Raw genomic sequence first — 26,840 nt, 5'->3', positions numbered from 1 at the left:
ACATTCCACATCTGAGGCCATCAGTACCCCTGAGTTCACAGAACCACCTGAATAAGTCTAGAATAATTAGTAAGATTCAGCTCATATTATGAGTTTATTGACTGGACAGTGGTTGACTGCAACCTAACAGAAAAAGCCCGGTTAAACATTTCTTAGGTGGCTCAGGCTTTTCACACTTCCACTCACGAACCCCTGGTGTCTTAACTAAAGATTAAAAACAGTCAGGACAGCTCCAATTCAAAGCATCTTTTAAAAAAAAAAAAAAGAAATAAAAAACCAGAGTTAATGCAGCTCTAATTTAATAAAATTCTTAAAACTAAGGATGATTTATTGCAACTTCTCCAGGGCTCTTAAGGAACAAAAAAATAAATGCCAATATAATGAGTTATGTAAAAAATCTGGATAATGATTGGAGTGACTAGTTTCCCGCAATCGTGCTCAAGTTTTTTGTGGTAAGGCAGCACTTTACAAGAAATACCCACATTTAAGAGCAGAACTGAACAGCTAGTCTCAAGTGCCGCCCATCAGGACAATGCTGAAAACCTCACTTGTGGGATGTTAAGAGGTCACAAAATCACTATCTCACTACTATACATCACTGCCTTGAGTCATTGCATCGCAACAACTTTGATACAACTTTCTGACAAACACGCATTATAATGTTGTCACATAGGAATTTGTCCCATTAGACAAACTTGAAATAGTGGTCACTCTAAGGTCAGAGATTGTCAGACTTGCACCATTCACCATTCCTTCTGTCATCCCAACAAAGGCACAGTTTTGCTTTTCTAATCAGATGCTGTCATGCAAACAAAAGTGGTCAGATATCCTGGCTGGCAAGGGTGATCCTAGTTTTAAAATACAAAAAAAAAGAAAGTGGTCAAGAGGCTTTGAAATGGGAAACCAGAAATAGATGTCCTCCTTCTTCCCCGAGCCCCTGTGCACACACTCATTGCACTTCTCCTGGTACTCTGTGGAAATCTACAGAGTGTAAAAAGATATCTATTTGAAAGAGATCAGAATCGTACATTCCTAGACTTGCAAGGGTGAACAAAGTGTGAGTGGGTTCCCCAAGGCATACTACAATTAAGCAGCACATCAGGTGCAGGCCAGAATATTCGGTCAAATGAAATCTAGCCAGCAGGGACTGAGTAAAGGGAAAAGTCAACAGCTAAGTATAAACATTATACTAAGCACATAATACATGAACATACGCATTATATTAACTATACTTTTGTTACATAAAAACCTATATTAAAAGAGCATTAAGGTTGCAAAGTCAAGTACCCTGAAGTTAGGAGATGCCAGAATTAAAGTTGCCTGTGCAACCTTAATTCAGCCCCCTTTTGCATATACCTTAATGATACAATCTGATTACATGATCACACACTATTTTTCCAACAGGACCCCGGCTCATTCAATACTCAGGATGGACAGTGTTCACTTAATGAGCAATTATTCAATATTTTGTTTTATTCTCATTATTCAGTGAATGGCCCCAGGCCTTATTTACTGCACATGCTTCAAACCCCGCTCTAAAGACACAATTATTAATTTCCTCATGAGCTTTTCTGTGGTGCTCATCACCATAGTATCTGAGTGCTTAAATATTAATGAATATATTTTTACAATGCCCCTGTGAGATAAGCGGATATTATTATCTCAGTTTTACAGATGGGGAACTGAGGCACAGAGATTAAAGTCAAAAGTATCCACTAATTTTGAATTCCCAATTTGAGGTGCCTAGGACCTGATTTTTCAGAGTATTTAGAATTATATAGCACTTTGTACATTCAAAGCACAGCTCCCATTGACTTGAGTTGCAGCTCTGAGCACTTAGCTCTTCTGCAAATCAGACTTGAGGATCTCATGTCAGGCACTGAGAACATGAGGAACACACAATGAGTGAATACTTGTGAAAAGTTCAGTTTAGGTGACTTGCCCAGGATCATGTAGGAGCTGTGGCAGCAGCAGGGTTAGAACCCATATCTCCAAGGCAGTGTTCAACAGCCTTAACTCTGAGACTGCCCTTTCCCTTCTTGGAGTCCCCTGCCCCATTCACTACACACCTTCCAACTTTTGCAACAAATGAAACAGGGGTCTAACAGACAACAGCCTTCTTCACTACGCAACCCTGATTCATCCCCAGAGCAGGTGATCCTGAGAACTAAATGAGGCAGAGGTTCTGTAGAAAAAATAATATATAATCATTGATTAAAGACTGTATCTTAATGTGTACACCCAAACAAGGGGTTGAATTAAGGATGCACAGACAACTTTAATCCTGGTATTTCCTAACTTCTGAGTGTTTGACTTTGTAATCTTAATATTTTTAATGTAATTTTTTGTATGTAATTTCTACAGTTTTTAAAAAAAGCAAACTGAAAAAATCAGAAATCCCATGATGGGCTCTCATGACACCCACCCACATGGTTCATCAGAAGGTTGGAACCTAGAGCTCTACCGCAGCAGTTTATTGCTTGAGTTAATGGAGTAATTGATAGGATGAAAACCTACTACTATATGTGGACCAGCATTAGAGGGGGATGACACACTTTGCGGTCAGCAAACATCTGTGAAACCCATGGACAGGGGACTGGTGGGACTAAGGAATCTTGGGTACTAAGCTCTGAAAGGGAGTGTCATCTAGGGCATACACTCTTCTGCCAGTCATCCCAGTTTGACCCCTTCTGCTCCATTCACTCCAATTTCTCCCTGTTGTAGTCTCTTCTCTTCCTCACTCCTGGCTCCTCTCATCAATGCCACCCTCCTCATGCAGCCAGGCCCAGTCTCCACTCCTCAGTCTTCTTGTCACAATCTCCTTGCCCAGCCACTCCCAGTAAGCCAACTCATCCCCCAGCACTTTGTCCAGTCAATCCCAGTTTCCCTGCTCCCAGCTTCTCACTGGGTTGGTCTCTCTCCTCCCCGGGCTCCCAGGGGCCCCCACACCCCTGCACATGTTCCCCATTCCCAATAACTCCCAGTCCCAATCTCAGTCTCTTTCCCCTCTCCAGCTCCCTTGCCCACTCTTTTTGCTGAGCCAGTCATAATTCTCCCCATCTCTTCATCAGATCAGTCTCTTCTCTCCCCTCACCCCTGGTTCTCAGACCCATTCTCTTTTCCCAGTCAGTAACACACTGCCACCTGAGCTCCTCGTCCTTACTGGCTGCCAGTCCCCATGTCCCATTTTTCTCCCTGCCTCCCAATCTCAGACTCCTCCCAACCATTCCAGGTACCCTCCCGCCCCCCTCACCAAAGACTCTTGTTTCAATCAACTCTGCCCACACACCTCAAAAGGTCTAGTTCTTACTCCTCTGCATTCAAATCAGACTGTTTCCTCCTCTCTGCTGAGGCCCAGCATGGAATCACTGAGAGCACAGCAGTGACTGGCCCTCTGCGTTCCATTCAGGAGCCAGGATAGACCAACAGCAGCCCCAGTTGAAATTGCAGGCGAAAGTCCTGCTCAGCCCAGGAAGGTGCATGAATGGAATCTTCAGCGAATTTAGCTGCTCCAAATCTGATAAGTTTCTATTGAGCATGTGCAAACCTGCATTTTTTCAAAGGCTTATCACCTGGCCAAATTTGGGTGGATTGTCATAGGAACAGCAAAAAGGTACATCTGAAATAAAGGCCACCCCCTGCCAGATTTCAAGTCCCTGCTCCAAAGCATGGGGACCCTACCATGGATTTTTTTTTTTAATACAGGCAAAACAACTATTTTCCCTTAACCCTGTTCTTGGACATGGGTGAACTGTTTTGGCTGTAATTTTCCAAAACAATTTAGCCTGAGGAAGACACCCAATATGGAAAATCTTAAGCCAAACAGTTACAGTTTGACTAAGTTATAAGCAACTGAAAACAGGCTCTTATAATGGGAAATGTCAGTCACCCTTAATTACAGGCAATGCTACCAGCACTGCCTATAATTAAGTTCCCTTCATTTCTCATTGATTTCCAGGGTCTAGAGGACCATTTACCACAGCACTGAAGGCATCACCCTCCTGACTCATTAAGGAGGGGAGATGCAGCTCAGTCACAATAGCTTCTGAATCATTATTTACGCACCACATATTGTAATTTGAGAGAGTGGAGGGCTGGACCAGTGGTCTGGAAGTCAGGACTCAAGTTCCATCTCTAAAACAGACTTCCTTTGTGACCTTGAACAAGTTTAGTTAAGTGCCTCAGCACTGGCCTGAGGGACCATCTGTAGGCGTTAAAGTATTCAGTCTCTGTCAATCATTTAATCCTTGGCCTCCTGCTAAGACTTCTGACAGAGGGACCAATTAGTGCCTGCTGTGTGTTAGGATGATGACACCTGCCTATTAGAAACTGGAGTGAGAGGGAAAACTGAGGCACAGGGAGATTATGTGATTTGCTCATAAAATATCAGTGGCATAGTTTGAATTAGAACTCAGGAGCTCCTGATTCACGGTGTTTCATATACATAATGCATTTTACAAATCCCTCTGGACCACCCAGACTCCCAGACCTCTATAAACAACCCCTCATGATTGTGAGGAGAAAGCATCACAATCGGTCAGGATGTGGAGCATTTTAGGCTCTAGTCCTGAGGATATATGGTCTCTATTCCCTTATATGGTAGTTGCAGCCTGTACGCCCCTTTTCGTATCCCATGACCCTAGTAGACACATTTGCATTCATGGTTCACTTCCAAAAAAGCAAGCCCCTTTTGGCAATAATGTGCAAGGTGTTTTGTTTTTTTTTTAAATAAGCAAGTTTATCAGAATCTCATCATTATAAATACTCCAGTTTATTCCAAAAGGCAGTTACAGAGAACACTATTTAGCATAAACCACACTAATGCCACATTTAATCTTTCTGAAATGGATTTCATGGTCCACTGGATCTCAAATTCTTGAGGACATTCCACTGCCCAAAGCTGATTGCAGCATTAGCTCTTGAAATGTGACATGAGAAGAGCATGTATATTTTTATATTAGTCTTGTCTGGGGCTCTAGATATTCCAATGCACATGTTACTGCAAGAAGCCCTAACTGTTATAAATACCAGGCTGTGCACAATGAAGGTTGGCATCTAGAGAATATTTGTAATCCAAAATCCTGGATAAAAATCACCTTGCCAATCTCACCTAAAATGCATAAGCTTTCATCATGACACTTAAAAATACTTGCTTTAAATTTCTCTCACCTTCAAATTGAATGAATTTCACTGTGACCAAGACACACTACAGAGGTGAGAGACAGTGACAGCGCAAGGCCAGAAGAGCCTGGAGACGTCTGAAAATGGGGAGGTGAAAGTGACACATAAAAAGGTGCTGCTCAGAAGAGCATTTGAAAAGCATTATGGATTTAGTTCAAAACCAGGTAGGCAGGTCCACAGTGCCTGCCATGAGGAACTGCCACTAGAGCAAACAGGGGCAGTGTGTGAATTTCCTCAATGCACATTGGTTCAGACCTGCAAAGGGGTGGGTGAGTGCAGTGAAGCCACCATGCTGCTTTTCCTGTCCCCCACCTCCACAGCTTTGCCAACACAAATAAACCTGGCCTGCAGCACGCTCGGCCTATTCCTTGGGCTTCTCCTCAACAGGTGCTACCCAATTATGTGACAGATTTAGAATATGGATTTGCCCTCTAAGTAGTACACTGAGACCAAACATTTCATTTGGGACTTAAGCCAAGGCTGCACCCATCTAGTGAAGGGCTAGTGCATTGAGCCACTGCATTACCAAGCCCCTATTATTTTGAAATATATGTCACAAATATTGTATTTAAGGGCTTGCATTCACTAGAACTATTTTTTGACTAATACCCACCAGAAGTGTGTTCAGGAAACACCACCTTCTAGAGGGTACAAAACTACAATTTCCCAGCATATGAAAAGCTCTCAGAATTTCCAGTTTGTCCTTTTAAATGAATTTCATTTAAAAATAAATAAAATGGCAACTATACATCAAGAGGAGAGACAGACATGCTGCATTAGCAGAAAGATGGTGAGAAAATGGTAATTTATAATTGCTGTTAATCAGCGTCTCACCACATCCAGAGTGAAAATTTCACTTAACCAATAGATATGCTTATGCATTATGTACTCTCAATTTCAGAAACATGTACATCCATAAAGGTTAGGGACTGGCAGTGCTGGAAACAGAAGGTCTCCATTAAGCCACAGAGTGGATTTTAATGAGGCAGTTCAGTGCACGTTATCTCAAAGCATCAAACAGATGCCTCAGCAGCTCTTGTTCTTATTGTTAAAGCGTCCTTAAAACAATAAACAATGTTTAACATATTTAAAGTACTGTATCTTTTTCAGAGGATCTCCATCTGCATGATAAAGGTAGATATGTATCCCAAATTTATGCACAGGAAAACAGAGGCACAGATATGTTAAGTGGCTAGCTCAAGCCCACACAGTGAGAGTTAATGGCCAAACGAAAATTAGAGTTTATGATTTCTATGCCCTATGCTCATTTGTTAGACCACACTGTTTTGTGTGTGTACGTTGATTATTTAAAGAGATTTATTTCTCCCTGTTGCTTGATGCAGCTATTAGAATTCCCAGCTCTATGAGCTCTCATGACAAAGCCACTTGAGCCTCCAACAGAGAACCATGTAGATAAATAAAAAAATTAAAAATACAATTCCCTCCTCACTACAGTAAACTCCAGTTAAACAAAGGGTTTCAGAGGGGAAATGTTATGGATGCAGAAAGGATTTGCATGAAACACAAAGCCTCATGTACACACAAGGAATCTATTTAAGAACAAAGAGTGAAAGTGAAATACTTGTCTTAAACAGTCTCTAGACACTCATCTGAAAGGCTTACAGGCCAATGTTGAAAGCCTATGTTTCCACACCAGTGCTTCAAAAAGTTGCATGCCTCAGAAGTCTGGCTTAAACTGCTGACCACAAGACTTCAAATAAGAAGGCTAGGTAGTGAACTGCAAGATAATGCTTTCTTTTTAATATTCAATTTATTAGTATTTCAAGATTGTTCTTTTCTCCTGTGCTGGCCAAACATCTTGTACTTATGCCTAACCACATTCATATTCTTGTATTTAATTTGTATTACAAGGTAAAAAACCTCCACCCGCAGCAGGTTCTGTTGTGAAGGGAGAGCAAGAGACATGCTGCTCTTCAGCTTACTTTTTCCTCCTATTTTAAGGACGACATTCACTGGTGGGCACTTAAGGAGAACCATTCAGCCTTTTTCAGCGAGTGGTTACTTAGGAACTAAGAACTGCCATACCAGACAGACCTCATCATGGGCCATCTGGCCTGGTATCCTGTTTCTCTGCAGTACTGGAATAGACCAGTATTAATATCTTTTTCTTCCTGATGCACCAGATCAGACCGATGGACCATCCATCTCGTCCAGATGTTTCAGAAAGCAGCTTTAAAAAAAACAGGTTTCAGAGTAGCAGCCGTGTTAGTCTGTATCTGCAAAAAGAAAAGGAGTACTTGTGGCACCTTAGAGACTAACCAATTTATTTGAGCATAAGCTTTTGTGAGCTACAGCTCACTTCATCGGATGCATGTAGTGGAAAATACAGTGGGGAGATTTTATACTGTGATGGTAACACCCACTGTACTCATGGAACAATGGGTGTTACCATCACTCTCATTACAGCGTGTATGGTAACACCCATTGTTCCATGTTCTCTGTGTATATAAAATCTCCCCACTGTATTTTCCACTGCATGCATCCGATGAAGTGAGCTGTAGCTCACGAAAGCTTACGCTCAAATAAATTTGTTAGTCTCTAAGGTGCCACAAGTACTCCTTTAAAAACAAAACAAAACAAACAAACAAAAAAACCCCAACTCCGTGAATCCAAGTGTGTATAATGGGAGGACATTTCTCCCTGACCAAGCGGGACTCAGTTTATGCTGAGAAACATCAGGGCGGTTAGCACTTTTATATTTGCTAGTTTCAGAGTAGAAGCCGTGTTAGTCTGTATTCGCAAAAAGAAAAGGAGTACTTGTGGCACCTTAGAGACTTAGATGCATCCGATGAAGTGAGCTGTAGCTCACGAAAGCTTATGCTCAAATAAATTTGTTAGTCGCTAAGGTGCCAGAAGTCCTCCTTTTCTATATTTGCTAGTGAAACTCTAAATTCTATTCTTAGTCACATAAAAAGTATTTTAAAATTCATTTTAAGTGAGCTACCTGTTATATTTCACCACATGCAACCTTACTCTTGTATTGGGATGGGGTAACTAGGAACACCCAAATAAACTTCTAGATACTTTTAACTGCTTCTCATTATTCTTCCTCCTTAATTCTAGGCCTCTTAAATGTATCTTTTCACATGGAAGCCCTTCCCCTCTCCACACACCTGTCATGAATCTTTTGTTGCTCTTTCCGCGATCACTTCTATTCTTGATGTATCTTGTTTGAGAACCCTCATGCAGCAAGCAGACCCAGTAAGTGTAATGTGAGATAAAGACAAAAACAACTCAGCCATATGACCCCAACAAAGCTCTACAACTATGCAACTAGGCTAGCCCATAACTTTTTTGCATGTGTGGTGAACAAGAGTAATTTAGAAACCACAACTGAAAATTCAGGCAGTATGCCATATCACACAGTAAATAGGCAGTGGCTGGTAGGAATGACATCCCTCTCTCAGAGCAGAGAATAGGAGCAGATGGAAAGAGAGGGTCCAAAGAACAGATCTGGGTAATTGCAGAAAGGGGCCAGAATTGTTGTACAAGAGGAGGAAATTAGAATGATACAGTTACTACAGACTGTCTTTAAAAGTGGACCAGAAAGGGGAACCTCATTCTAGAGCTAGGAACGGGGGGAGAGAAGGCAAAGGGGAAGAGAGCATGAGAGGAGTACAGGACAGACTGGGCTTGAGCTGCTATCCAGAATGACAGGTTTCAGAGTAACAGCCGTGTTAGTCTGTATTCGCAAAAAGAAAAGGAGTACTTGTGGCACCTTAGAGACTAACCAATTTATTTGAGCATGAGCTTTCGTGAGCTACAGCTCACTTCATCAGATGCATGCCGTGGAAACTGCAGCGGACTTTATATATACACAGAGAATATGAAAAAATACCTCCTCCCACCCCACTGTCCAGCTGGTAATAGCTTATCTAAAGTGATCATCAGGTGGGCCATTTCCAGCACAAATCCAGGTTTTCTCACCCTCTACCCCCCCCCCCCCACAAATTCACTCTCCTGCTGGTGATAGCCCATCCAAAGTGACAACTCTTTACACAATGTGCATGATAATAAAGTTGGGCCATTTCCTGCACAAATCCAGGTTCTCTCACCCCCTCACCCCCCTCCCAAAAACCACACACACAAACTCACTATCCTGCTGGTAATAGCTCATCCAAAGTGACCATTCTCCCTACAATGTGCATAATTAAGGTGGGCCATTTCCAGCACAAATCCAGGTTCTCTCACATCCCCCCCACCCCCATACACACACAAACTCACTCTCCTGCTGGTAATAGCTCATCCAAACTGACCACTCTCCAAGTTTAAATCCAAGTTAAACCAGAAAATCTGGGGGGGGGGGTAGGAAAAAACAAGAGGAAATAGGCTACCTTGCATAATAACTTAGCCACTCCCAGTCTCTATTTAAGCCTAAATTAATAGTATCCAATTTGCAAATGAATTCCACTTCAGCAGTTTCTCGCTGGAGTCTGGATTTGAAGTTTTTTTGTTTTAAGATAGCGACCTTCATGTCTGTGATTGCGTGACGAGAGAGATTGAAGTGTTCTCCGACTGGTTTATGAATGTTATAATTCTTGACATCTGATTTGTGTCCATTTATTCTTTTACGTAGAGACTGTCCAGTGAATGAAAGACTCATTCATGGTATTAGGAAGGGTCTCTACTAAAGCTTGGACTGGCTTTCTGTGCACATCTCTCCACACTCTCAGAGAAAGAAACAGTAGGGTTTTATTTTCTACCCATCACTGTGGTTGTCTTATTTTTCCTTTCCGTTGATTCACAGAGTGAGAATATTATGGGACTCTCCCCAGGGACCCAAGTTAGAAGATAGAAATGAGCTATAGACCCATGGGTACTAATCATAACACCTCTGACCAGCCCACCCATGCTGCCTTGTTAAATCAAAGGTGCAGGATTCAAACCTTGCTCATCTTGCACAGAGACAATCCCTCTATATTTCAGGCCACCTTTCCTTTCTTGACCTTGATCTCTATTGTATCACTTTCTGGTGTGAAAGTAGAATGAATTATATTGAAATTATAATTCATTAAAGAAATGCTGCTTGAAGGGTTTGTTGAAATATAGTTGTCAGGAAGAGAAACATTAAGGAGTGTGAGACAATGGGTCCTCAAACTAATAAACTTAGAGCTCCTACTGAGCTAGGAGATTGGTAAACGTTAGTATGCAAATAAGATATGTATGTATATTTGTCAGTTTCTGCTTTCTTTTGTCTCTTATGTTAAATTGGCTTTCCCTTATCTGTTTAAATAAGTTAGCTTGAGCTTTTGCAGGAGGCTCACATATCTGGGTGCATTGGCAAAGCGCTTTGCTAATAAACAGAGTGGTCTGACAAATTTTGAATCTGACTTTGACACTGGATAAGAAAGAAAGACAGAAAGACCAACAAACAGAAACAGGAACCCTCTTGCTAGAGACCAGGTTCTGCAAAGTCAAATCACCAACTGGATTTGGGCAAAGGACAAAAACATAAAAGGTGAGGCATCCCTTCCTCAGAAATATTCTCCCATATAGTGGATTCCAGCCCAGGCAATAGGGATGGCTATCATGGGTTGGAGGTAGGGGGGTGGCCATAATTTACTTTTTACATGAGGAATAAGAAAAGAAAAAGAAAAAAAAAGATTAAGAGACCAAACTATTTGGGTTGAAATAAGGCAATAAAAATTTGCACAATTAGACCAGGTGGCTTCGAGCACCACTAAGGTTCTCTCTCAAATCTTTATTTAGTAAAGACCATTTGGAGTAAAAACATTGAAAGACTAACATAATCCCCTCAGATCTTGTCCTTGGACTCTCTCCTCATCAGAAACTGGTACGAGTGTATGATTCTGCACGTATTTTCAATGTATGCAGGACGATTAATTCCAAGGTCCCTCAGAAGAAAATCCCCAAATGAATCTGTGCAGAGGAACTGCAAGAGCTCAAGAGAGATGATTCAATGACAATATAGAGTAAGGGGTAAACAAGCCTTTCAGTGAGTTGCAATACTCAATCTGGTGACAAGCATACTATATTCCCTAAAACAATGTTAAGTCTGTACACGTGAGAGATCAGATACTCTCGCTCTGAAGCTTGAGAAAGCACAAGAAAAGATCAAGCGCGATAGTGTTATACTCCTCCCCCAAGCAGATCTCTCTGCACTTTGTATCCTTCTCCTGAAAGTCCAGTTGCATATCTGTTTGTAATGCAGGGAAAAAGCTACCATGTAGGTATGCTATATAACTTAATATTCCTAGGAAGTCATTATAATTATGGTCCTGATCTGGCTGAAATCCTGTTACTTGGAGTCTGTACCCTTCTTCTGGAAAGGCATTGAGAATTCTCCCTCTGTTTGCTATGGAAATTGTCTTCTTATCCTTACTGGATAAATATTTTCGTCTTTGCTTCCAACTGCATTAAGTCCCATATCAAGACCTTTCTGAGGCTGTTATTTTTTTTACGAAGGCTTTAGGATTTTTTCTTCTTCCAAACCAACAGCCTTATAAGAGTGATTAACTGTGTATATAACCTCTTCCACTCTTCTGTTCCAATTACTTAATAACCTGTGGTGTTGTTAACAACAGGGAAGGAAACATTAGAACCAGGAGGATTATGTTGACAATGTTCCTGGCCCCAAGGCTGTTGCTGTCATGGCTGCCGGCTGGTGACCTTCCATCTCATTCACAAGGCTGGCAAGTGAGATATTACTGCAGCACAAGGACTTGTGTGACAAAAGCAGACAAAGCAATAAAAACCTCCTTACACTTGTAAATTTGAGAGCCCATGGAAACTGCCTCCCTTGAGTCCACTCAGCCGGGTTCCTGTTCTAAGTTAATTTCCTCCTATCTCTATTGTTTCACAGTTGGTTATGGGAAAGGTCAGAGCTGGGGGGCCTAAAGGAACAGCAGAATTGCTTTCACTTCATTGTTATAAACAGACAGAAGCTCCAGATTATTTGGCAGTGGCATCATCTTTCCAGCACCCTAAACTTGCAGTATGTTTTTATACGAAGTGTAACAGGAAGAGCTGTGTTCAAGGAAAGAAGTGAACAGAAGAGATAGAAGTGGAAGGGGTCTCAAGTCCCTATTTCATCTCAAGGTAAGGGGGTGGCAGGTGACACTTAAAGGCAGTTTTTACTGGCTCGACAGCCAGTCGCTGGGGTTTGAAGTCTTCTACTGATTCCCAGAACAGAACGGATCATGGAAGCAAAAATATAAGCCTCTCCAAAACCGCACCCCATCAACATGTATCTTTTGAGGCCAGGTTTGGTGCATACTGACAGGATATGCTTGGGGTTAGGGAGGAGATAGATAACAGGAAAGTAAAAGCTGAATAGATGGAAAGAGAAATATGGTGTAGCAAATAAATTTCAGTGGGTTTAAACAACATAGATCTTCTCCCTTTCTTTTAAATGGGCTAAGTGATTTCCTAATTTTACTGTTGATTCTGAGTTTGCCTGGGAACTGAAAATGAATGTCCCATTCTTAATTTAGTTCAATTACAAACATTTGTGGAAGTTTTTAAACCCTCAGAAAACAAACTTACTTTTTCAGTGGCATTCAATGAGACAGCATAGTTTAACAGACTGAGCTCAGCATTAGAACTCCCAAGTTATAAACTCTGCCACCGACTGAACGGATTTTGGCAAGAGTGTCTAAGCCCTGGTCTACACTACAGAGTTAGGTTGACATAAGGCATCTTACATTGACTTAACTCTGTAAGCATCTATACTAAAATGTAGCTCCCACCGATGTAACTTGCCCACTACACCAACTTAACAACTCTACCTCTGCAAGAAGCGTAATGCTTAGGTCAACGTAGTTAGGTCGATGCAGTATCAGTGTAGACGCTGCGTTGCTTATATCAACTGTTGCTGTCTTTCAGAAGCTGTCCCACAATGCCCCACCTTGACAGTTAAATCATGCAAGTGTTCCTGGTGAGTGTGTGAACCTCTGACACCAGGAGTGTAGTGTGGACATGCAAAAGCGATTTAATTACTGCGGTGGCTATAAGTCAACGTAACTTAGGTCGACTTAATTTTGTAGTGCAGACTTGGCCTTAGAATAATCCCCGCCTTACAAAGACAGGGAAATAACTACTCTCCTCACAGGGGGCAGGTCTACACTACAGCTGGGATGGACGCTCTGAGATCGATCCACCGACAGTCAATTTAGCGGGTCTAGTGAAGACCTGACAAATTGACAGCAGATTGCTCTCCAGTTGACCTCTGTACTCTACCCCCGATGAGAAGAGTAAGATAAGTCGACGGGAGAGTTTCTCCCATCGACCCCCTGCAGTGCAGACCCCATGGTAACTTGACCTAAGATACATCAACTCCAGCTACATTATTCATGTAGCTGGAGTTGCATAGCATAGGTCGATTTACCATAGTAGTGTAGACATAGCCAGGGTGTTGTGAGGAATTAATATTTGTAAAGTGCTTTGAAAACAATGAGTGTCAAGCGTTGTCCTGCAATTCAGAGCACAAGGGCAAGTAAACACAAAAACATCCACATTCTAGTACTCCTGACTTCCCCCTACTGCTCTGAAGGAGGTTTTAAATTTAATCTAGACCTCTTTAGAAGCATTTTAAGCGCTTCATGGCCTCTGCAATCTAGCCAAACCACAAAACAAGAGGGAAATTAATAAGTCTACCCTTTGAGCATGTATTGAGGAATTGGGTACACCTGGCAGCTGCACAAAGAGAGGGAGCTTGAAAGGAATGAGCAAAAAAGAGAAGTAATTCGGTTTTTTTTTTAAACTGTCCTTTCTCTACTGGACATCTGCTCTCATGCTTGGGAAAACAAAATGCATCACTGAAAATCTGTCACATAAGGTTGCCCCACTCCTCTTCCTTCCTTTTTCCCAGGTGGAGCAATGGCTTCACTTGTCTATCACGTGTAACAACATTTCCTGATTAATTCTAAAAGACACTAGCAGTTAGCTGGCCCATCAGCCTCATCGCCCTAGGATGCACAATAATCTGCCTCACCATCTGCTCTCAGATAATTTATTTCTAAACTAGTCATTGCTCCCTCCAGTGCAGTGAGCCCAGCAGGAGCAGCACCAGCCCCTTGGATCCATTCTTCTGCTGGGTGGTGGCAGGGGGATAAGGAGAGAGAATCCATTCTCAGGTTCTCTGAACATGACAGAAAATAGGAAAACAGATGGATAAATGCAGGATCAGAAGAAAGAGAAACTACCTGTTAGGGGGCTTATTCCTTCACCCACTTACTTCCCTGGTCCTTCTCGCATGAACAGAGAGCAACAATACCCGAAGTCCAAAGGTGCAAACAATTAGATGTTTATTGGGGTGAACTTCCAGCAAGCATGATTCCAGTTTCCTTCCTTAGTGTCCTCCTTCCCAGCTCTGACACCACAGAGCCTTAGACCTGTGTCCCTGTTCCCATTCCTACCCTTAGCCAAACATGATTCCAACTTCCTTACTCCCATTCCCTGTTCCCATTTCCCCCTTTAGCAAAACAGGATTCCAATTTTCTTACCCCCATTCCCTGTTCCCATCTCACACACCCACATGCCCACCCCCACCCACACCTAGTCACTTCCCCATTGACTACAGATTATATAGTAAAACTTGAGTTCTGCTTAGCTATACCTTAACCAATCATTTTCCTGAAATTTAACTAACCAATCCTAACATATTGTAACATGATTATGTAACCAATTATATCCCACCACCTTAATTAGTTTACACCCAGCAAAATTAATTATACAGCAGACAGGAACAATCACAGAACCAGATAGAGATTATACAGACAAACAACAGCAAAGTGGGAACTATAATGACAAGACAATACAGAAGTGAGGATTTCCCATCCCAGCTATTGATAAGTGAGTTCTTGCCAGACAGGATGCTATCAAACTAAGTTTCCTTTTACATTTTCTAGGCACTTCCCTTTCTCTGGAGGTGATAGGAATACAATCCTGTCCTGATAGTGCCTAACAGCCCAATAGCACCTTATTTCAATGTGACTAGTTTGGAATGTGAGGATGTGACCGTTCGCTTCCCAGCTTATGGCTGCCTCTGCTGCTTAGCCAAAGGCCTGAGCCTAAGCACAGGGCCACAAACTGTCACAGTAAGAGAAGGCCCTTACACCGGCAGACAGTGATTTCTTTCTTTTATACCTCTAGAACTAGCCAAGCGATAAGAATACACCTAAATTCTTAAAGTACAGGCCTTTGCAGACAGGCCTGAATATCTATATCCTAACACTACCTCTTCTCCATGCGGGCAGTCTTTTGATTAATCTCTTCCAGCAAATATAGAATGTCCCAATTGCCCTTCAACATTCTGGGCAATCCAGAAAATGTTTAATGGCTTAGGACGGTAAGACAGTTGGGGAGGGGGAAAAGATGGCAGCAGTTGCATGGTATCAATCGGATATCACGCTGCTGCACGTGTGAACATACATGCCCCTTTCCCTGTCATCTAACACTAGGTCTATGCAGTATGTCAACAGAATAAATGATTTTAATCATTTAAATACATCTTTGCAATTGGTTGATGGTTGACTAATTTGCATATTGATCAAATATACTTATAGAGCTGCTCATTTTTCAACAGTTATGTGAGTTCACCAAACCCTAAAAAGGACATCTGTTTTGGAATTTCATACTTTTCTCTAAAATGCCAAGAGGTTTTCCAAAACCTCTTGGCATTTTAGAGAAAAGAGTGACCGAGGAGTCATCTTGAGTTGGAACAGACTGCACTTCGCAGGATACAAGAGCCATCCCCGTTGTTCACTTCATGGTTTAGAATTAAAGGATGTATGGTCACTGGACCAGAAGACTCAGTTTCTGAGTCAAGCTCTTGGCTTCTTTCCATTCCCCACCCCACACACGGACAAAATCAGAAAGGCTAAGACAAGGTACATAAAAGGCAATACGAAGTGCTTCTATAAATACAATGCAAGTAGGAAAAAGACAAAGGAAGTGACCTACACTTTTGCAGGGAAGGAGAGCTAACAGATGTCACCAAGAAGGCTCAGGTGTTTAAATGCCTACTTGGCTTCAGTCTTCACTAAAAAGGTTAATGGTGACCAGATACTTAACATAATGAATATTAACAACAAGGGGGAAGGAACAAGCCAGTATGGGCCGGGGGCAGTGGGGGGGACGACGACGGACAATATTTAGATAAGTTAGATGTATTCAAGTTGGCAGGGTCTGATGAAATTCATGCTAGGGTAGTTAAGGAACTAGCTGATGTAATCTTGGGAATATTAGCTACTATATTTGAGAACGCACAGAGGATGGGTTTGGTCCCAGATGACTGGAGAAGGGCAAACATAGTACCTATCTTTAAAAAGGGAAACAAAGAGGATCCAGTGAATTATAGACCAGTCAGCCTAACTTCAATTTCTGGAGAGACACTGGAACAAATTATTAAACAATCAATTTGTAAGTATGTCTCAGAAGATAATAGGGTTATATGTAATAGCCAACATGGATCTGTCAAACCACCCTATTTCCTTCTTTGACAGTATGGCCTAAAGGATAGGGGAGGAGCAGCAGATGTGATATATCTTGATTTTATTCATACTTCTGACACAGTCCCATATGACAAAGCCATAAATAAACCAGGGAAATGTGGGGTAAATGAAATTACTACAAGGTGGGTTCACAACTGGTTGAAAGACTGTACTCAATGAGTAGTTATCAACGGTTCACTGTCCAAATGGGTGGACTTATCCAGTGAGGTGCTGTAGGGGTCTGTCCTGGGTCTGGAATCATTCAATATTTCATTAATAGGTTGGATAATGGAGTGGAGAGTATACTTATAAAATCTGTGAATGACACTAAGCTAGGAAGGGTTGCAACCATTGGGAGGACAGGATTAGAATTCAAAACGACCTTGACAAATAGGAGAATTGATCTGAAATCAACAAGATGAAATGTAATAAAGACAAATGGCAAGTACTACACTTAGAAAGGAAAAAAAATCAAATGCACAAATATAAAATGGAGAATAACTGGTTAGGGAATAGTACTGCTGAAAAGGATCTGGGGGTTATAGGGGATCACAAATGGCGTATGAGCCAAAAATGTGTGTTGCAAAAAAAGCTAATACTCTGGGGTGTGTTAAAAGGAGTGCTGCGGATAAGATGTAAGAAGTAATTATCCTGCTTGATGATGGAGTAGCGTGCCCATTTTTGGGTGCTGCCCTTTAGGACAGATGTGGACAAACTGGAGAGAGACCAGAGGACAGAAGAAAAAAAAAGATGAAAAAGTTTAGAAGACATGACTATGAGAAAAGATTAAGAAAACTGGACATGTTTAAGTCTTTAGAAAAGATGACTAAGGAGTGACCTGATAGCGTTCAAATATGTTAAGGACCGTTATAAAGAAGATGGTGCTCAATTGTTCTCCATGTGCATTGAAGGTAGGAGAAGAAGTAATCTGCAGCCAGGGAAATTTAGGTTAGATATTAGGAAAAACTTTCTAACTATGACAGGTTTCAGAGTAACAGCCGTGTTAGTCTGTAGTCGCAAAAAGAAAAGGAGTACTTGTGAAACCTTAGAGACTAACCAATTTATTTGAGCATAAGTTCACGAAAGCTTATGCTCAAATAAATTGGTTAGTCTCTAAGGTGCCACAAGTACTCCTTTTCTTTTTTCTAACTATGAGGGCATTTAAGCACTGGAACAGGTTACCAAGGGAGCTGTGGAATCCCTGTCACTGGAGGTTTTTAAGAACATGTTAGACCAGGGGTCTCAAACTGAATTTAGCTTGGGGCCAGTCCCATTCCACAAATCCTCCCACTAGGCCAATAATGTCACTGAAGATTTTGTTCAGAAAAGAAAACGTTTATATTGTATTTTTTATTTCAAATTTCTTAGAAATAATAAAATTGTCATACAACTTTATACAATTCTTCACCTGCCAGAGAGTTTTTAGTGTTTGCCAGACACCTGGCAATGCTTCAGTTCTGTCAGTTTGTTGATGTTTGGCCTCAGTGACTGCGCAGTTGAAACCTTAAGGATTGCAGCAAAGTGTGCATCAGATAGTTGTGTTTGGTCCATTTTCCCACACTCCATGCTCTGCTGACAGCAGGACCTTGCTGGGCTAGGCCTCCTTGGGCACAAAAGTGGCTGAGGAGGAGGCACAGTCATGGTCTGCCCACTGGTCAGATGCAGGGGGTGAGACGCATGATCACTACTACCCTAAAGAGATGGGGCAGTGAGTGGCAGTGGGTGGTTCTAACCCTCCCTGTGTGTCTAGGAGCTGTCATAGGAGCCTCATGAGCACGCCACCTCCTAGTCCGTTTCCCACCCTTTTCCCTCGCTCACTTGGCCTCATTCTGCCCCGGATGATTTTTAATTTAAATATGATTTTTTTGATAAAATGCTTTTTTAGTTTTAGTTTTTAGTTTTAGTTAAGATACATTAGAGCTCAAAGATATCTCATCATGGAATAGGGATTATAAATTCTATTTCTATAGTATGAGGCAATATATTCATGTAATGTTTAAGAAAAGTTTTGTAAAAGAGTCCCAATAGTTCATGGATTAGGGACCCAATTTTATTGGGCTCTAGGGGCTTCTGTATAGATTATTTAGGTTAATCTTTCTATTTACCCAATGGGACTAGGTGCTCAGTCTAGAATATAACATCAGAGATGCTTAGTTTTGCAGTTCTCAAACTGTGGATTTGTGTCCCCAGAGATAACAAGCTTGTTAACAAAAAAAATTTTTTTAAATAAAGAGAGCGAGAGAGAGAGAGACGTGAGAAATAACAGGCCTCAACCCTATTGTCCCTCTGCAAATTCGTGTACACAGAGTCAATCCCTTACCTCTCTCTTAAAAGTGCAAAGTTTCAAAAAGTTCAATGAATAGAAGATTGTCGGGGGAGGAATAGATCTGGACAAGGAAAAGAAGTCTGGAGAAAAATGTGAGAAGGGAGGGACAGACAGTAGAAATAAAAACGAAACTGTTTGAGCAGCATATTCCAGAAGTCTTGAGATCTTTCTGTGTGTAGCCTTCATTGATTTGAGATCTATCATACCATTCTCTCACTGGAAGGGAAAACCTATAATGACAGCGGGCCGTAAAAGAGACCCAGTTTGGGAATATTTTAATGAAGTTCCTCTACCTGTGGGTAAGACAGGCATGTGTGCAAAATGCAAAAAGGAAATGCAAGGTATGGTTGCCTGAATGAATCAACATCATGAAAAGTGTTCCTTCTCAGGAGGAAGCTATGTTGAAGATGATGAAAAGAACATGTCTGAACATGCAGGATCTTCGGGTTGGTAAACTTTTTTATTTCATTTCATACTTCTTTCTTAAGGACTGCCTGTCTTCCTTCTGAACTATTCTTGAATTCTCATGTTTGAGCAAAAAATATAGTTGTTACTCTATAGTATCATAGAATCATAGAATATCAGGGTTGGAAGGGACCCCAGAAGGTCATCTAGTCCAACCCCCTGCTCGAAGCAGGACCAATTCCCAGTTAAATCATCCCAGCCAGGGCTTTGTCAAGCCTGACCTTAAAAACCTCTAAGGAAGGAGATTCTACCACCTCCCTAGGTAACGCATTCCAGTGTTTTACCACCCTCTTAGTGAAAAAGTTTTTCCTAATATCCAATCTAAACCTCCCCCACTGCAACTTGAGACCATTACTCCTCGTTCTGTCATCTGCTACCATTGAGAACAGTCTAGAGCCATCCTCTTTGGAACCCCTTTTCAGGTAGTTGAAAGCAGCTATCAAATCCCCCCTCATTCTTCTCTTCTGCAGGCTAAACAAGCCCAGCTCCCTCAGCCTCTCCTCATAAGTCATGTGTTCCAGACCCCTAATCATTTTTGTTGTCCTTCGCTGGACTCTCTCCAATTTATCCACATCCTTCTTGTAGTGTGGGGCCCAAAACTGGACACAGTACTCCAGATGAGGCCTCACCAATGTCGAATAGAGGGGAACGATCACGTCCCTCGATCTGCTCGCTATGCCCCTACTTATACATCCCAAAATGCCATTGGCCTTCTTGGCAACAAGGGCACACTGCTGACTCATATCCAGCTTCTCATCCACTGTCACCCCTAGGTCCTTTTCCGCAGAACTGCTGCCTAGCCATTCGGTCCCTAGTCTGTAGCTGTGCATTGGGTTCTTCCGTCCTAAGTGCAGGACCCTGCACTTATCCTTATTGAACCTCATCAGATTTCTTTTGGCCCAATCCTCTAATTTGTCTAGGTCCCTCTGTATCCTATCCCTCCCCTCCAGCGTATCTACCACTCCTCCCAGTTTAGTATCATCCGCAAATTTGCTGAGAGTGCAATCCACACCATCCTCCAGATCATTTATGAAGATATTGAACAAAACCGGCCCCAGGACCGACCCTTGGGGCACTCCACTTGATACCGGCTGCCAACTAGACATGGAGCCATTGATCACTACCCGTTGAGCCCGACAATCTAGCCAGCTTTCTACCCACCTTATAGTGCATTCATCCAGCCCATACTTCCTTAACTTGCTGACAAGAATACTGTGGGCTATCATTTTACTATACTATCATTTTAGATGCAGTTGAGATAAAAAATAGCTAGCTGAAATAGGCAGATCTTCCTTTTACACTTTCACCTTTAAAGTAGTACTGAGTGTCAGTTAAAGCAATGAGTAATACTAAATGAGCAGTATGGTAATAATAATAATTAAATAACTTCATTGACTTATTTTGTTTAGGAGAATCCATCCTCAACATACAGGATTCTGAAGACTATCCACCTTCAAGATCACCATCATTTTCTATAGCTTCAGAGTTATCTGCCACTGATAGTGTTTCAGTTACATCATGTATGTCACATAGCCACAGTATATCACCTGTAGCAAAAAGAAAAAAAAAATCTCCATCATCCAGAAACAACTACAGATAAGTTTGTGATAAGAACCAGCAGATTACAAAAAGAGGTAATTGATGAAAAAATTGCCCCGTTTGTTTATGCAACAAATGTGGTAGGCAAATTACTGGATAAAGTGTATGAAAGAGAAATTGAGCAGTGTGCAAAAGGTCTAGAGGGTAAAATTGTTAACCTGAGTCTTGATGGGTGGAGCAATGTCCACAATGATCCTGTTGTATGTGCTTGTGTGACAACAGAAGAAGCGAATGTCTTCCCTACAGAAACAATTGATACATCAGGAAAAGCACATACAGCAGAATACTTACAAGAAGCAGCAGTAAAAGCTACAACAAACTGTGAAAAAAAAATTCAAATGTCTAGTACGCAGCTTGATCACAGACAATGCTGCAAATGTATCCAAGATGAGAAGAGTCCCAAGCTAATAATATACAGTTGCAGTGCTCATTTGATGCACCTCCTAACCAAAGACTTCAGTGTTCCAGAAATAAAGGCTAATGTTGTTGAAATTGCAAAATACTTCCGTAACAACCACTTTGCAGCAGCTGCTCTGAAAAAAGTGGGAAGAACCAAGCTAACTCTCCCACAAGTCGTGCGATGGAACTCAGTAGTGGACTGTTTTGAGCACTATATCAAGAACTGGTCTAATCTGATGACAGTTTGTGAACAAAATCGTGAAAAAATAGATGTCACTGTCACAGCCAAAGTTCTCAACACTGGACTTAAGAGAAATGTTGAACACATGCTGAGTACCCTGAAGTCTATTGCTGTAGCCTTGAACAAAATTAAGGGAAATAGCGGTTTTATTGCTGATGCTGTTGAAATTTGGAAGGAACCGAGTGAGAGCTTAAAAAGAGAAATATGCAATGACAGAGCTACATTACAAGCATTAAAAAAACAAAACGGGACAAGCACTATCTCCAGTTCATTTTCTTGCAAATATTCTTAATACTCGGTACCAGGGTCAAACCTTAACTGCTGAAGAAGAGGAGTTGGCTAGAACATGGACATCCAGCAATCATCCCCCCATAATGCCAACTATAATAAAACTTCAGAGCTAAGGGTGAACCATTCAAGAAATAGATGTTTGCTGATGATGTTTTAAAGAAAGTCACACCAGTGAACTGGTGGAAGTCATGAAAACACTTGGATTCAGAGACTGTTGAAGTGATAATCTCACTTTTAACAGAAGTAGCTTCTTCTGCTGGTGTAGAAAGAATATTTTCTTCTTTTGGACTAATTCATTCCAAATTGAGATATCGTTTGGGACCTAAAAAAGCAGGAAAGCTTGTTTTTCTTTTCCAGATTATGAACAAACATGAAAATGAAGGTGAAGACGACTGAGTGAGCTGCAGAAGCCAATATTTTAAGTTTCTCATGTTGACCTGGCTGATGTAGGCGATTTAATTTTTGTTTTGTTTTTTTAAATATTTCATTTAACTATTTTAGTTAAATCAATTTTAACAAAAAAAACCAAAACCCTGATTTTTAAAAACCTGAATGCTTAACTAAATTCAAAAATTCATAGGCTTGTTTTGTTAAAATATTATATGTTTGCTGTTGAAGAAAAAAAATCCAGAATACTTAACGTTGTTGTTTTAGTTAAATAAAACAATTTAAATGTCTGTCTGGTGATATTCTCCTCCTAATACAGCATGGCAAGAAAATCCTCTAAATATTAATGATTAACCTGTTGAATTGGAGATAGTTCACCTCCTAATGACTTCATAAATATCTGCTTCAATTACCTTTGGTAAATGAAATAACCAAACAATCATTCATTTTCTGATATAGCTGTAAAACTAACCCGAAAAGTTTTCAAAATAAATCACTTTAAAACTGTATAAGTGTGTACCTTCTAAAAATGAAACCTACATCTATCTCTGAGTTGTGAAGAATATGTATTAAGGTTATAACAACCAAAAAGAATGAACTTTTATGTAGAAATCCATGATTAAATCGAGTGTTCCTGACTAGTGATTTAAATCAATTTGATTTAAATCAAATCCACCCTGCTTAATATCACTTAAAATCTACCTTTTATAGTCAATAAATTTCTTTGTTTATCTTTACCAGTGAGTTTGTACGAAGTGTGGGGCAAATTTGCTCAGGTTTTGCAAAGGCTGGTGTATGTCCACTTTCCATTGTTGAAGTGTTGAACCAATTGATAAATTTGCACTGCTCATCTTGAGCAGAGTAGACGGTATATTCCTGGGGTACAGTGCTGGGAGCTGGGAAGGGATTGGACTGATGCCTTTCTCTGTGCGATTCATGAGTGGCTCTGGGAGCATTCATGAAATTTAGCTGGGTATGGGGATCCACTTGCTGTTGCGCTGAGTGATCACAATGCCTCAAGGGGTTTGCTGTTGGTCACTAGCAATGCATTGTGAGAGACACAGCCCAGGCTGGAGAGAGTTCAGGGGGCACAGTGGTCCCACAATCCCAGGCTGCACCCTGGGGATCTCGTCACACTAATCTCACTGTGAACTGGCCAGTCAGGGGCATGAAGCAATTCACTCTGAAATTAAATGATCTAGAACATATTGTTCCTTAGACTCACACTTAATTGAAGCTAGCCAAAAACCTCCACCACTACCCCACACCAAACACTTGCTGCAGGACCATAAACAGAGCTCTGAACAGGAAACAGGCAAGAAGTTAGCCCCTTATCAGTACAATCCAAAACCAGAAATCTCATGAGATTCTCGTTGGCTATAGGAAGGAGGAGAGCTCTGAAGTTAAATGGTATCTTTTGTGTTGTCCAAGGATTTTCTTTCAACTGGTTTCAAATACAGAGTCCATCATTTAAACAGCACTTTATTTATCCTAATTTTATCTGCCCATTGCCTGCACAACACACATCCAGAAAAATAAATCAAAACGATAGTAACACTAATTACAAGAAGAATACAAGTGTCCTTCCTTTGTGTGAGAAAGTGTTCAGTGCCTATTGCATTTCAGGGTCAAGGAAAACCAGATCAGAGACTGAAGTGCCAGCAAAAGGCAATATACAGATTTTTGATAAAGCAATTTATAAAAGATTCAAGTTACTATATTAAAGCTGACATCTTCTACACAAGACTAATAATTACCTTTCAAATTCATAAACCCAAACAAATCCAGTATCTAATTCAGCCTTGAAATAACCATTTGTATTCCCCATGGAAACCAATGACTGTCAAGCTCCAAGAGAAGCAGTTAGTGGCAAGTTCACTGCTCGTGGTACCTGCACAGTATAAATTAATCCCATTTTATCTGTCCCCTGGCTGAAGTGGTTACTTCATAATTCAGTTATGAGTAATACACCCATAAAAAGATGACATTACTGACTGAAGCATGTAGATTTTCTAAAGTCCTGGGTACAATTTCCAAAAGCACCTAAGTGTCTAAATCACCTGCAAATGGGATGTAGACACTTTTTACCCATATCAGCTTTATGATCCCCCATAATCTCCCGCAACTGTGAAAATTTACACAGCTAAAAATCAAAAACCAAATGCTTAAAACCCATAATTTTGAGCAACTGAAAATTTAAATTGATAAACATCAGGAAAAAATGCTTTAAAGTAAACATTGGTATTTTTCATCAAAATTAGAAAAAATAAAAATTATTAATTCTGCCGAGCCTAATCATATAGCATACATAACTAGCACACACTCATGTTATAGTGAAGAAATTCATTTCTAAAGGTCAGCTTAAAAAAAAAAATCAGTAAAATTCTTTTGGTGAGGCCAGCTTGAGACTCCAAAGTTTCTCAATAGCAGCTGGGAGGTGCTTCCCAGCACAGATAGATAGACATGCTATAGTTTAAGCACAGCTAGTGTGGTTGCAGTGGCTAGGGCTAGCCACCCGAGTACACACCCTGGGCACTGGGCAGGTTTGTACTCAGGTGGCTAGCCTGAACTGCTGCCCATGCTGCCATTTTTAGCATGCTAGCTCAAGCAGAGCTAGTGCATGTCTGTCTACCCAATAAGGGAAGCACCTTCCCAGCTTCTGTGTAGACAAACCTTCAGAAGCCTACAGAATCTCAACACACTTTTAAAACCCTATGAGGAAAAAACCAGACTATTTATTAACAGGCAGGATGGCAAATTCCTGAGCTTTCAAGAGAAATTTTACATAGCACTATGTGCCTTCTGTATATCTCCCTCTTCCCCCAATAGGCACTAAAGTTTGGTGCCATAAATGCTTCTTTCAGAGCAAGCAAAATTAAACAATTCCCAGGAGGCCAGTAAACTTCCTTCCCTTCTTCTCAGAAGCACACAGCAGTGTGTGCCAATTTTGGTTTTATTTACTTTACTTAATAGTGTATTTAAAAGTGACCTAATGTCTTCAGTTAAAATTAAAGTGAAAACTGATTAGTAGAAATAAGCATTAACTCCTTCACATTTGCAGTAAAATGGGCTGAGCTTGTCAAACTCAAATCACCTCTACTCCTGAGAAAGAGGGGCTGAGTACAGGAGATGCAAGTTAGCCAGACATAACTGAACCTCCTTAAACCAAACCTACTTCATGAGAGTGAACTAATACTAGAAAATTGCTAAGCAAATGATTTACATCTGTCTCTTCCAGTTAAAAGGTGACCTATAAAGATGAAAAGTAGAATGGAAAAGTTAGAATGTGCACTGAATTCTCCACACTAAGGGTTTGTCTTCCCACACAGCGCTAGAGCTGCGGTTGCACTGCTGTAGCATTTTAGTGAAGATGTTACTACACAGATAGGAGAGCTTCTCCCATCTGTGTAGTTAACCCACCTCCACAAGAGATGGTAGCTATGTCAATGGGAAAGCACGCTGTCTATACTGGGGGTAAGGTTGGTATAACTATGTTGCTTAGAGGTGTGGGTTTTTCACACCCTGAGCAATGTAGTTATACCAACGTAGGTTTGCAGTGCAGACCCGGCCTAAAAAAGGCCCCTACAAATACTGAAGGCATCAGTCTTCGTCATTACGCCATTATGCCTATTCCAGAAGTATTATTGACCCCACTTTAAGGATGGGGAACTGAGAACAAAGAAACTAAGTGACTTACCCAAGGTCACACGGGAAGCCAGGGAACTCAATCAAGATCTCTGGAGTCTCAGTCCAGTGCCTTAACAACAAGAACGTCCTTCCATTGTGGTATCTCAGTGCCAAATACAGCAATTCAGGAAGCATCCAAAACAACACAAGGGTTTCTTCCCTATCCCTCTTTTCCTCCCTTATTCTCCGTGGCCATGAAAAACCAGGGAAAGCAAAAAGATGGAACTTGCATTTTGATGTGAACATGATCAGAATTGGGCCAAGTCTGGTCTCTAGTAAAATGTTCCACAATTTAATCCCATTGTCCCAGGAAGTCTCGTGCTGGGTTTCCCCAACTGCATTCTCTCTGGAGCACAGCTCTCTTGATGGGTGGTGGATGGATAAGTGGTTGAGATTACCAAATCGTAAACACATTGAGGGCTTGTAGATTAGGATGAGGATTTACCTGAAAAAAACAGGGACCCAGTGAGGAGCACAGGGCATTTGTTGTTTAAGAGCAACAGGGTTTGGTATAAAGAAAAGGAGGACTTGTGGCACCTTGGAGACTAACCAATTTATTTGAACATGAGCTTTCGTGAGCTACAGCTCACTTCATCGGATGCATACCGTGGAAACTGCAGCAGACTTTGTATACACACAGAGAATATGAAACAATACCTAGCTATTAACAGCAGGACAGTGGGGTGGGAGGAGGTATTGTTTCATATTCTCTGTGTGTATATAAAGTCTGCTGCAGTTTCCACGGTATGCATCCGATGAAGTGAGCTGTAGCTCACGAAAGCTCATGCTC

General features: G+C 41.2%; 1 protein-coding gene and 1 long non-coding RNA gene across 2 annotated transcripts in view; one reads left to right on the top strand and one right to left on the bottom strand.

The window, feature by feature from the left end:
* The window catches only part of GTF2E1 (general transcription factor IIE subunit 1), a 96,879-nt gene that overhangs the window by 13,842 nt on the left and 56,197 nt on the right, over positions 1 to 26,840 (bottom strand). The window lies entirely within an intron of this gene.
* LOC311514946 lies at positions 12,024 to 22,217 on the top strand. Its single transcript, XR_014709992.1, has 3 exons — positions 12,024 to 12,261; positions 19,371 to 19,427; positions 20,856 to 22,217. It is a non-coding gene; the product is annotated as an uncharacterized lncRNA (long non-coding RNA).

This window comes from Lepidochelys olivacea (genome assembly GCF_965140295.1).
Source record: "Lepidochelys olivacea isolate rLepOli2 genome assembly, chromosome: 1".
Taxonomy (NCBI): domain Eukaryota; kingdom Metazoa; phylum Chordata; order Testudines; family Cheloniidae; genus Lepidochelys; species Lepidochelys olivacea.
This window is presented reverse-complemented; position numbering and strand designations above follow the sequence as displayed.